Source organism: Macadamia integrifolia, unplaced genomic scaffold (assembly GCF_013358625.1).
Source record: "Macadamia integrifolia cultivar HAES 741 unplaced genomic scaffold, SCU_Mint_v3 scaffold2557, whole genome shotgun sequence".
NCBI classification, from domain to species: domain Eukaryota; kingdom Viridiplantae; phylum Streptophyta; class Magnoliopsida; order Proteales; family Proteaceae; genus Macadamia; species Macadamia integrifolia.
This window is the reverse complement of record NW_024868794.1, coordinates 48,330-60,274: the sequence shown is the minus strand read 5'-3', so window position 1 is coordinate 60,274 and position 11,945 is coordinate 48,330. Positions and strand designations below refer to the sequence as shown.

The following is an 11,945-nucleotide window of genomic DNA, read 5'->3' as shown; positions in this document are numbered from 1 at the left end:
ACTCAGTAAAACAGAACTTGGCACAACCACATATAATACAAAATACAACTATCCACAAAAGTTTTAAATACATGCATAATCTTTCCATAATATAAAACATGCTAAGTCCAAATATTCATAAAACCCTGTGAACATAAATAACATATGTCACACCTCGTTCACATAGCACCGGACCGGTGACAGAGGGAACCCAAAACCACCAGGATCATCAGACACAGTAATCACAACACAGAAACTACAAGTAATTATGAAATATAATATTCTAGTTCAGTGGAAGTCTTGTCATAAATGATTACCTGTAATTTCTCATATACTCTTGATACCCAAATTGTTATACATAAAGTATTTACATGTGAGCCCATAGGCATGATATTTACACAAGAAATAACAATTTAACTATCGAGAGCACAAAAGAGAAATATACCAAAAGAATAAAAAAGAGTACAGTAAATAGAATCTGTCACTGTTGCCTTGCCACACAACCCTCACACGGGCAGCCGTCACCATGTTTGAATTCTTCGGGGACCCACTAATATCCCACTGGGATTTCATCGATAGGACCTGGCACGGGCTCCTCTACTGAATAGCTTGCAAAATCATCTAAAAATGTGTATACATGAGGGATGAACTCACTAATTCAGTAAATGGAAAGAAAGACGCACACAAGCAAATGTAAAACAAATGATGCTATATGCATTAGATTCATTTTAATCCTATTCCACCTAAACAATCATTTTAGGTCATAGGTAACGTGCTACTCACAACCACAGTACGCGTATGCTCCAAGTTCGATACGCATTCTTCATCCTATGATACGCCCATAGGGTTATCAAAGAAGGCCCATCATGAGCACTCAAAAAAATAAATCGTGACCGAACCACAGCAGAAATGTAAATCGTGACTAAACCACAGCAGAAAAAAAAAATTGTGGTCGAACCACAGTAGAAATTAAAAGCAGGACGATTGGCCCTCTGAATATATCACCAAGGTTTTCAATTGTCCTATTGATCAGCCAGGTGTACTTCTAACCAGCACGGCGATCCGCGACCAACGTTTTCCCCCAGTGGTAACCCAACACGTAAACCCCCGTTGGGAAGGGTCGTAGCACAAGGGAATATGATTGTTCTATTTGCTTGCTTCTTGTTGGGTTTAGGGATATGGTGGACCTTTATACCAAACCTATTATTAGTCCATCTCAAATATTGCTGCTCACCCGAAATGGCGACACAACTAAAGGAGGCGACAGGTCCAGAGTGAGGCTTTCGCCAATCAGGATTCTAATGCCCTCATACCAACCACATTCATAACAAAGTAATGAAGGCTTTCACTGAGCAGAAAGTATTTGATCCATTAGGTTTGAAGCCAAGTACTCGAACAATGGGCTTGGCTGTTATGCTAGGAGTCATAGTATTAAGTCTCGCTTTAGGGGAGTCTATGACCTTCCACATGCTTCTATATGAGATAGTACAATTACAGAGTACTTCCGTATTCTATTCCACGGTGTACCAATGCATTTGTTTCCAAGCCGACTACGGCATCTAATCTAGAAATACCACACATGTTCGGCAAATCGGCATCATATTCATTATATGATAAATTCATTCTCAAGATTTTAAGCAAGTAATCATGCATATAGAATTTAAGATAAAATATGTTCAGTTCTAAATGTATCGTTCATACATCAACATATGCATGGGAATGAAAATCGAAATGTTAATATAGTCTATGAATGCATAGGATGTCAAAAATACTCCAAAAATTAAGATCAAAGTCCTCTCCCCACTTACTTATTCTTGTAAGAGAATACGCACTCGTGGTACGGTGAAGATTTGGAGTGAGAAGATGAGTTTCTTGAAACCTAGCACAGATAAAGAGTTTAGAATTGCTTCCAATTCGGGACTATAAATGACATAGGATATAGTCATGATGCGTATAATAGAGTGAAGAAGGTCGTTGGTGAGTTTGAGTTCCATCGGAGCTCATTTGGGCAACAGGTGGGTCATACATGTGGATAGGAGAACCCACCTGTGCAATCTACCTAGACCGACGGGTCATATTGGTGGGCTTGGCACCCATCAGTCTTACTCACCAGTAGAACCAGAGGGGACAGGTGTGACTGGTGGGTCACACCAATGGGTTAGGCACCCGCCGGTAGAACAAGAGGGGACAGGTGTGACTGGTAGGTCTCACTGGCCGGTCAGGCACCCACCGATCTTACTAGTTTGTAGAACCAGAGGGGATAGGCGTGACTGGTAGGTCTCACCAACGGGTTGCTATTTTCCTTCTTTCCTTCATTCCACCCCCTGGAACCCCAATGGGGTGGTTCTCACTTCATTCCCCACACATTCTAAGCCTCATCTACTTATTTGTACCGTGAATCTAATCCATTAACAAGATTTGGGGAAAAAGAATCATACCTTAACTTAAAAACCCCAAATCTTGGGATTTCTCTTCCCCAAACTCAAATGTCACTTCAATAATCTCCCAAATCTTTGTTTCCTTCTTAAATCCTTCAAGGAAAACACACATTGGTTCTGTTATTCCCTAGATTCAACCATACACACAAGAGTTTCATCATATCTCAAGGGTTTATGGTGTTACTTACCTCAAGATGTAAATCTGAAGACACCGGACATTGTTCCGGTGACGAAAAGCTAAGATGCGGCTCCAGAATCTAAGGGGGAAGCCTCTTCCCTAGTCTTCCTCTTCTTCTTCCTCTTTCTCCCTCCTCTTTACTCCTCTCACAAACTTGCTGAAATCATAAATGAGGGAAAGAGAGATATAAAGACTAGTTATACCTAGCCAATAAATATCTTCTAAGGTATGTTTGGTTTTGCCCATTTATGGACCCAAACACATTAAATCCCATTTTCCGGCGATGTAGCCAGCATCATCAGGCATGCAAGACCTCATTACGACGAGGAGGTTGAAATACATATGCTCATCCAAGCTGAGCATGCTGAGGTCCACAATACCCCAACAGGAGGGTCACACTGGTGGGTCTCGCACCTACCAGTGACACCTACCAGTTGGCCAAACAAGCCAACCGGGCCGTACTTTGGAGGAAAACGGAGTCTTAACATGTACCTTACTCTCACCACGTGTTGTGGACCAAGTTCCTATCATTCAAACACGATAACGTACATTTCCTATTCATACATGGCCATTGTAATAGGTGTAAGGGCACGGCTTCGGCATGCAGATCATCTCAGGTACCGGCTCAATCTTATCCAGCCACCCAGCATTTTATGTCACCCTTGCCGTCATATACCACAAGGCACTGGTATCAGCCCGTTCTGGTTCAGACCCTACATGACCAAACCAAACCGACCGATCAATAAACCAGGTCTAAAGAGCAGGGCTCTACAGTATATCACCTCACTGGGTAGTTTCTTGATTTTACTCTCACCTTCTCGATTCTTGACATAACCTTTATTTTTTTACATATTTCCATACACATTCTTAAATATAATTATAAATAGTCACTTTAAACTTTAAAATTATGGATTTTTCCTTTAAGTCATTGGGACATACTGCCAACTATAATCGTAAATGTGAAACATCTCGTATATCAAATAGTCACAATCCAGTCTCATAACCATGGGTTAGGTGGTACATATACGCAAAACCACGGGCTAGGTGGTACGCATGATGAAACCACGGGCTAGGTGGCACATTATATCTCATCCCATCCCAAATGGATCATTCCGCTGGCTAGGCAAAGCATTCTGCGGTTAAGAGATGAACATAAACATATACATATGCCTCATCTAACAGCTCAACCCCTGTTGGAAAGGGTTGCAATCATGTCACACAGTCGTCCATCCTTTCATTTGTTTCCATTCTATTCCCTTGAACATTTTCATGCACCATTCTCAATTACAAACATAAACCATCTTTTCTTAATTTTTCATTCATATAATTCATGCATAAAATCCTAGTAAATAAACATGTGCATCAATACATAGGTGAATCATGTCAAGTTCCACTTACCTTTCAATCAATTAACTCAGAAATTTCAGCTGATGTTCCACTCACCTGATGGTATTGCTACCTATATAAGGCACCGTTTGGTATCGTTTCTGTTCCAGAATCTCTGTTTTGTCAAAAATTTGAAATTTCAGTTTCTGTGTCAAAACGCCGTTTTTAAACGATTTAATGCTATTTGGTGAATCTGTTTCTAGAACAGTTTCAGAACAAAAAAACGACAGTTTTGCTGTTTGGTAATGCTTGTTTCAGAAACGTTTTTTTTTTTTCTCTTTTCTTTTCTTTTAAGTCAATAATTACAAAAATAACATTAAAATACTATAAGCATACAAATCCTTTGGGACAATAAAGTGATTATATACCAACTAAAAAAACATGGTTTCAAAAGGATGAATAAAATACAGAACTAACAATGCCTTGTCCAAGTTAATTATTACATAATTTCCCAAATTTTCACTTTTTATCCAAGTCTAAAGACTTGAATGCATGGAGGATGTCTTTCATCTTATTTGTTTGGTTCTCTAGTCCTTTAAGTGTCCCTCCCAGATATCCTTTCATGTACTCGTTTGAAATGGACGGTAGTGTGGATGATGTTGATGTTGAGCTTTCTGAACATAATGTATGTTGTATGGTAGAGATATGTGTTTCATCTTTCAACCATGCAAACATACCACATCCACGGTTATCAGCCTATATCAAATAATAGATGTGATTAGGGTCATTGAAATTTAACATCAAATTAAAAAAAAAATCTAAAATTATCTATTAGAAATAGATCAATCATAGAAATAAATTACCCCAGTTGAATTTGGGCAACATAGAAAATATTGTCCCTTGTTTGGACCTTTCGTTGCAGTTCGTACTTTGCATTGACCTTTACCACATCTACATAGATGTAGTTGGTCCACCCACATGAAAAAATTACATAAATCTTGACACTTGAAAAATTTTTTCCAATGTTTTTACCCGACTTGGTTGTATATTTACCACAACTCTTCTCGTAAATTTCACAATTTGCTATTATGAGTGGGTGCATAGAAGAAGTCATCTGTAACAGTAATTTAAATATCAAAGAAGTTAATATAGCATCAAAATATATGACATTCATAATAATATCTCAACTTGTACCACATACATAAATGTAACATAAAACAAGTACTACATCACTTGAAACATCAATTTAGGTTTTCAATTTTGTCAAAATAGTTATCGGTTTTAGTTTTCAACTAGTTCTGGCATCCTTTGCTGTCTAGCCATTGCATTTGTAATTCTTATCCTAGTGGCATTCGTCTCTTTTGCCCTATTTCGTTGACTAGATTGTGAAATAGAATGATCAACAAAATCTTTATGTGGCGGATTCAAATCATCTTCTGTAATTTTTAAATCATCACTCATCCCCACGAATTCAGCATCAGCAATATGCTCTTCTCGAAATAGTTGTGTAGCCCACAACATGCCAGTACGATTGAACAATTCTTTTACTGTTCTTAGGGATCTTTTACGCCCTTTGTAGTCTGGTAGATGGTACCTCTCACCCCTAAAAGGTGTAAAAAATCCAGATTGGCTAGCATACCAGAGTCGACAACATAATACTTTCCTACAGACAAAAAATAATATACAGACATTACGTATACACTGAAATGAAAATCTAATATACTAGTATAAAGTTAATACCTGGAGGTGGATGTGGAAAACTCAATCGAGGATCACTCCTTGCATGTTCAAGTACTCGACAATTATTTGCACTACCTTCCCATCCCGCATACACATGTGAATTGCATGTCAAATAAATATGCACACATCACATTTTGAGTTGTGATCTCTTTCTTATTCCTATATCGAGTTTGATCCTCTCTTGGAACTATCGCATGGATGTGAGTACCATCTATGGCGCCAATACAATGCTATGACATATAGTGACAATTAAATGGTCACTACAAATAAGAATATAAATATTCATATATTTAATTACAAACATGTATCATATTAACAGATTTACCTTGAAAAAAGGGTAGTATTTCGGGTTCTGTGCAATCTCTATCAGTATCATATTGATGTCTGGCCGTCTGATTTTCTCCTTAGCCAGGCATTGCATTGCAATCAAGACAACATTGAATGTTCGACTAATTGTTTCTCCGGAGTGGTTGAAATGATTTTGGGTGTCCCTATTACTTGAACCCTTCCCAACAATCCATAGGAACATTCCAAGTTGTTCATCCACTCGGATGTTGGTCGTGTCTTTCAACCATCCCCTATGTCTAACATAATCATATAGGTTGAGGAAGACATGTGTTCTATCCTAAACTCTTCATAGCATCTATTGGCATGCCCATTCAATATCTCATGCATCATGACAGCACCTGAAAGTACTCAACATGTAATCATAACTATCTTTCCAAAACCATAAGAACTCAAAATCTGTTGAATGATGTCAAAGAACATTATTATCTAACACTTTTATTAAACTCGGATGGTATTAAGATAAAAGGTTGGCCAAGACAACCTACCAAAATACCTACAAAAAGAGAGGCAGTGTTGAACCCACAACATGGGAAAGAGAGAGGGAGGTTGTGCTGGACCCACAACATGGGAAAGCATCCCCACACTATTGGCATTGGTAGCCATAATCTTCAAAATATATATATATATATATATATATATATCAAAATTCAGAGGAACATGGGCAATGAAGTAGGCAACTTAAATCTGAAATTCTCCATTGCACATTCAAGGTTCTTTCATCCACTAGTTCTGAGAGTTGGTCAAATGGTGCAACATGAGAGATAAGCGTTCCATAGGTCAGCTTTCACACATTTTTGTGTACAGCTTATAGTTCATAGAACAGATCCTGGGGAGGCCAAGCAAGAAGAAATGGTTAGGCTGCAACAAGATTAAAAAATAGCTTCAGAATAGAACCACAATAAACAAAGAACTAGAAAATCTCTAATCTTTAATTTGTACCACTCTTCTCTCCATGTCTCTCTGGCCATAGAGACAACCCCAACTGATACAAAGGGTTAACTCCTCAATAAATACCTCTGAAATAATGGAATGCATAAAAGGTTCATTCACCATCTTACAAATTAAACACAATCTTCCAATGAAATGGTGTCTGGCAGTTGGGGGCTTCCTCTGAACTCAAACAATTAAAGATTACAGATACTAAATAAAATAAGTCTGTGTTTAAATATTTTTTTACTTAGAGAACATAGCCTCTCTTGCATTATTTTTTAGCCATACCTGCATGCCATTCCTCCAAAACCCCTATGGACATGTGCAATCTATATCACCACAGTTGTCTATTTTGTTATAAAAATATCTTTACCTTTGTTTATATCATTAAAAGAATCAGATCCCCACTCTATACGCCTTTCTCATCTACCAAGGCATTGACCCAGATTAGTGCATGACCTCCATATGTCTAAGAGAGTTCTTGCTGAATTCCCCATTCTCCATTCATCATTGGGTTTGATCTAAGAATGCTCCTCTGTGTGGGTCCATCTCAAAACATTGGATGATCACAACTATGGATATAGATATGGGTACTGGGTAATGGGTAATGATAATGGGTGCATCTGCAAGTGGCCTCATTGAAACTGAATCAAATTCTTACATAAATATGACAAAACTCAAAAACAGAGAACCAAATTCCATTCAATTTGGTACATGTTACATCAAACTATCGAATGGTAGAGAACATTTTATTAAGCTGTAACAGGACAGTAGAAAATGACGGCAGGACACAGAACAACAGAAAATGATCCCATAACCCATATCAAACCAACGCAACTGTAAAATTAGGGGCAGAATTTAGTTCCAACAGACAGAAGTTGGGGGATACTCTTCATCCATTGTTTTGAGTGTCAAAATTTGGAGTTAGCTACATTATTGTTAATCCATTGAACAGAAATGGCTGGAAGGAAAAATATTTCCAATTTCAGGGCAAAATAAGCTACTCCCCAAGCAATTTTCATATAATATCTTGGATGGCATATAACACAAACCATTGATGGGTTTTTTCTATTTAGGCGTACCTGTTTGAGTGAAAATGAGCAACGATGAGATCTGAGACTCAGACGCGATCGACGAGCAGAGACGACTAGAGAAGAGCAACGGAGTTCTCATTTGAGAAGATCGATGAGAAAATCTGGTTGGAAAAAAATCCAAAATTTTTTAGGGTTCATGCAAAAGAGAGAAAAGCAAAAGAAGAAGAAGAAGAAGAATGAAACGAGCAGGGATGAGATCTGAGACCCAGATGCGATCGACGACCAGGGGCGAGCAGCAGAGTTCCCCTGAGAAGAACGATGAGAAAATCTGGTTTGTAAAAAATCCAAAATTTGAGAGAAGAGCAAAGAAGAAGAAGAAGAACGAAGATGAAGAACAAAGAAGAAGAAAGAAAGGGAAGATGGACCTGCTATGTCGAGGATTCAAGCTTCAATCGTGCTTTCTCCAATTGCAAATTTCTTCTCCTCCTCTGTGTGCGCAGAGGTGAAAGAGGGGTGTTGATGGTGCCTTCTTCTCCTGCTTGGGTGCCCTCGGCCTGCTATTATCGAGAGCAAGGGTTCTCCAATGTTCGGTTTTTCTTTTTTCAGTTTGGAACAAAACTCGTTGGACGGAACGACAAGTTGTCGTTCCATATTTCATCCTCTAAATCGTTTTTATTTTTCAATTTTTGTTTCAAAAAAACCGAAACACATCATAATGTTGTCAAACGGTTTTTTGCATTTTTTTGTTCCAATAGAACGAAAAAAAAGATAGAAACATTTTTTTAGAACGTTACCCAACGGGCCCTAAGAAAACAATAATTCTCTTAGGGTTTCAATCCATATAAGTGTAACTTTATTTATCCTTCTTATTTTTCTCTGAATGACAATTTCCTTTCTCTCTTTTATCTCTCCTTCTCTTTCATTTCTCACTCACTCTTTCTCTCTGTTTCTTTTTAGGATAATACACACAAACCTCTGCCCCTCTCCTTTTCTTTTCATCTACTTTTCCTTACTTTATCTCCACAATACAATATACTTAATTTCCTATTTTATCTCCATAAGGCAACATACTTAATTCCCTATTTTATCTCCGACTTTCACTCCCATTTAGACAACACTGTTTTTACTTTTCTTCTCACGATATGGTAATTTGGGATCGAAATCCTCTACAGCGTCTGAACTTGGCGGAGGCTGGCGGAGCCTGATTGCAATGCCGACACGTGGCATATACCACGTGTATGGTGCATCATTTATTTAGCCGGTCTAAATGAAAACTCGATCGGGTCGATCAAAACCCCAAAACGGTAATGGTCTTCGATCCTTTTTCTCTTGTTCTTCTTCTTCTTCTTCTCCATCACTTCTCTCTTCTGGTCGTACAAAGTAAATACTCTTCCATATCTTCTCCTTCTGCTGATCGATCCTTCCTTTCTCTCGTCTTCTTCCTCTCCCTCCTTACCCTCTTTTGTTAAACCCCCAAAAATTAGGGCAGAGAAAATCTCTCCTCTGTGCTGCCCATTTATTAATCAAAAATTGATCATCATCTGTTCCTGGCAAAGAGGCATGGTACAAAAACTCGCACAAATGCACTTGTGTTTGGTAATGGCAATTATTATATCTCAATCTCATATTCTACTGGAGGTGAGATCTGTAGACTTTGCAACAACTCAAATTCTAGACTGAATTAGTTCCCACTTCAAGGCAAAACTCTGTCATGGGAAAGGATAATGACCAAGAACTAAAGTAGGCCTGGGGTCATTTACTTTACAAAACTGAGATCTCTACAGAAAATTGAAAACCTTAAATAAATATTATCTTGCATAAACCACATCATGCAGGTTTTGAGAGAACTGAGATCCTTACCTAACGGAAGACGGTAAGGAGGGAGAAGAAGAAGAAGAGGGGAACAGAGATTTTTCTGCCCTCGGTTTTGGGGGTTTTCCTTCTCTCGAACAGAAGAAGAAGAAGAAGAACAAGAACAAGAAGAACAAGAAGAAGAAGAGAGTAAGGAAGGATCGACTACAGGAAGACAAGAGGAAACAGAGGGATCGATCAGCAGAAGGAGCAGATATGGGAGTGTTTATTTCGTGCGACCAGAAGAGAGAAATGAGGAAGAAGAAGAAGAGTGAAGGATCGAAGACCATTACCGTTTTGGGTTTTTGGTCGACCCAGTCGAGTTATCAAAATTTTCATTTAGACCAGTTAAGTGAATGATCCACCATACACGTGGCCGACACCATGTGTCGGCATGGCAAGTAGGCTCCGCCAGCCTCCGCCAAGTTCAGACGCTGTAGAGGACTTCGATCCGGTAATTTGGGGGAGTCCTATTCGGTTGGACTCTCCTTCATGCTTTTTTTTTTTTTAAACCATGCAACTAATTCTCTTTCTAATCTCCCTCTCCTTATTTCTTTCCTACTTCTTCTCTTTCCTTTTTCTATTTTCTTTTCTCTTCTTTAACCACGATGAGTACTTCCTCTCATTTTTTTCTCTCTCCAATTCTCCCCTTGTTTTTTCTCTCCCTCTTTTCTTTCCCTTTTTTCTTTCTTAACAAAATAGAAACTCAATAAAAGAATTACCTGAACCATCCTCTGTCCTTCAATTCCTCCCTCTCTCTCTCTCTCCTTCTTTTTGTCTTTTCTCTTGTGCGAGAAACTCCACCTCTTTTATTTTATTTTATTTTATTTTTTTAAGCCACCACCTCCGACCTTTTACGTCTCCCTTCCTCTTCTAGCCGCCACTTTCTCCCCTTTTGGTTGTTCATGCTTATATTATAATAATTAATGTTAATATTTATCTATAATACGTGGTGGGGGTGGGGTATTACACTATTTCTCATTTAAATAAATCAATATACCAATAAATTCATAAACGCCATTCATAAACAAGTAGAGAGGCGTTTATGATTTATTAGATTAAGTGATTATTATTGTTTATGTGCTAGATCATCAATGAGCATATGTTTTCATGGTTCAAAACTAAGGGCAAGGGGTCAATTCACACATTTTTATTAAAAAAAAAAAAGAAGAAGAAGTTAAGAACATCCAACGGCACCTTCGTTCCCCTCTCTCTCTCTCTCTAGAAATCTTATGGATTGAAAAATCTAAATGGTTGGAATTGGGTTGGCTTTGGTCAATTCCAGGTTTTAATTAGGCACCATTTGATAACGTTCCGTTTTTGCGTTTTCTTGTTCCCAGAAATGGAGAAGTAACTTAAAAAGTTGTTCCGTTTCACCCGTTTCTAGAAACATAAATCAAAATTTATGCTTATTTACAATTCTAAAAATGACTTTGATGAAACAATTCAGACTTGTTTCATCGTTTCTAGAAACGAATTTGAGAAAAAAAAATGCTATTGTGCCCGATAAATCTCTCAACTAGTTAAACCTAAAAAGAGGCAACCGAACACTCTCCTTTTTGGGCATCCGATGATACTTTTTGGTTTTTTTAGTGACATTTTTAATGAGCACAATAATGTGTGAAGTCTTAGAGATATAAATGTACTTTTTGCCCTACTTTAGATAGTACTACTTCTATTTTTTTTTTTTTTTTTTACAGTTTCCAAGTCTATAAGAGAAAGTGCTTAAAGTAAACCAAGAACTGGTCCAAGCTTGAACTAACTTGCCCAAAGATAGCCCATACATTGAACCAAAGTCAATAGGGGTGGAACCCACTCATTGGTACTACATCCTCTCTTTTACAAAATCCTGAAAATTATTCTCTCTCCTTTCCATCTCACTAGATCTTAAAGATGTTATGCAAATATTCCTTTCTGATTTAGTCAAAATTGTAAAATATTGGTTGATATTACAGGGAAGGAATAGAATTTTGGAAACAGTTTCTCTCTTTCCTCACACAATATCTCAGAGAATGAGGATTTTTACCAGGATTGGATTTTATTTTATTTTCTTTCTTTTTTTAAAGAAAACTTATAGAAAGAAGGAGGCAAGACCAAAGCCCCTTCCCCCCCCCCCCCCCC

At 38.0% G+C, this 11,945-nt stretch overlaps 1 long non-coding RNA gene across 1 annotated transcript in view; it reads right to left on the bottom strand.

Annotated features, from left to right (window-relative positions):
* Nucleotides 1-332: 332 nt before the first annotated feature.
* LOC122066748 overlaps nucleotides 333-11,945 on the bottom strand; it is a 15,008-nt gene continuing 3,395 nt past the window's right edge. The window contains exon 4 of the long non-coding RNA XR_006136444.1: nucleotides 333-600. This is a non-coding gene — a long non-coding RNA (uncharacterized LOC122066748). The remainder of the gene's footprint in view (nucleotides 601-11,945) is intronic.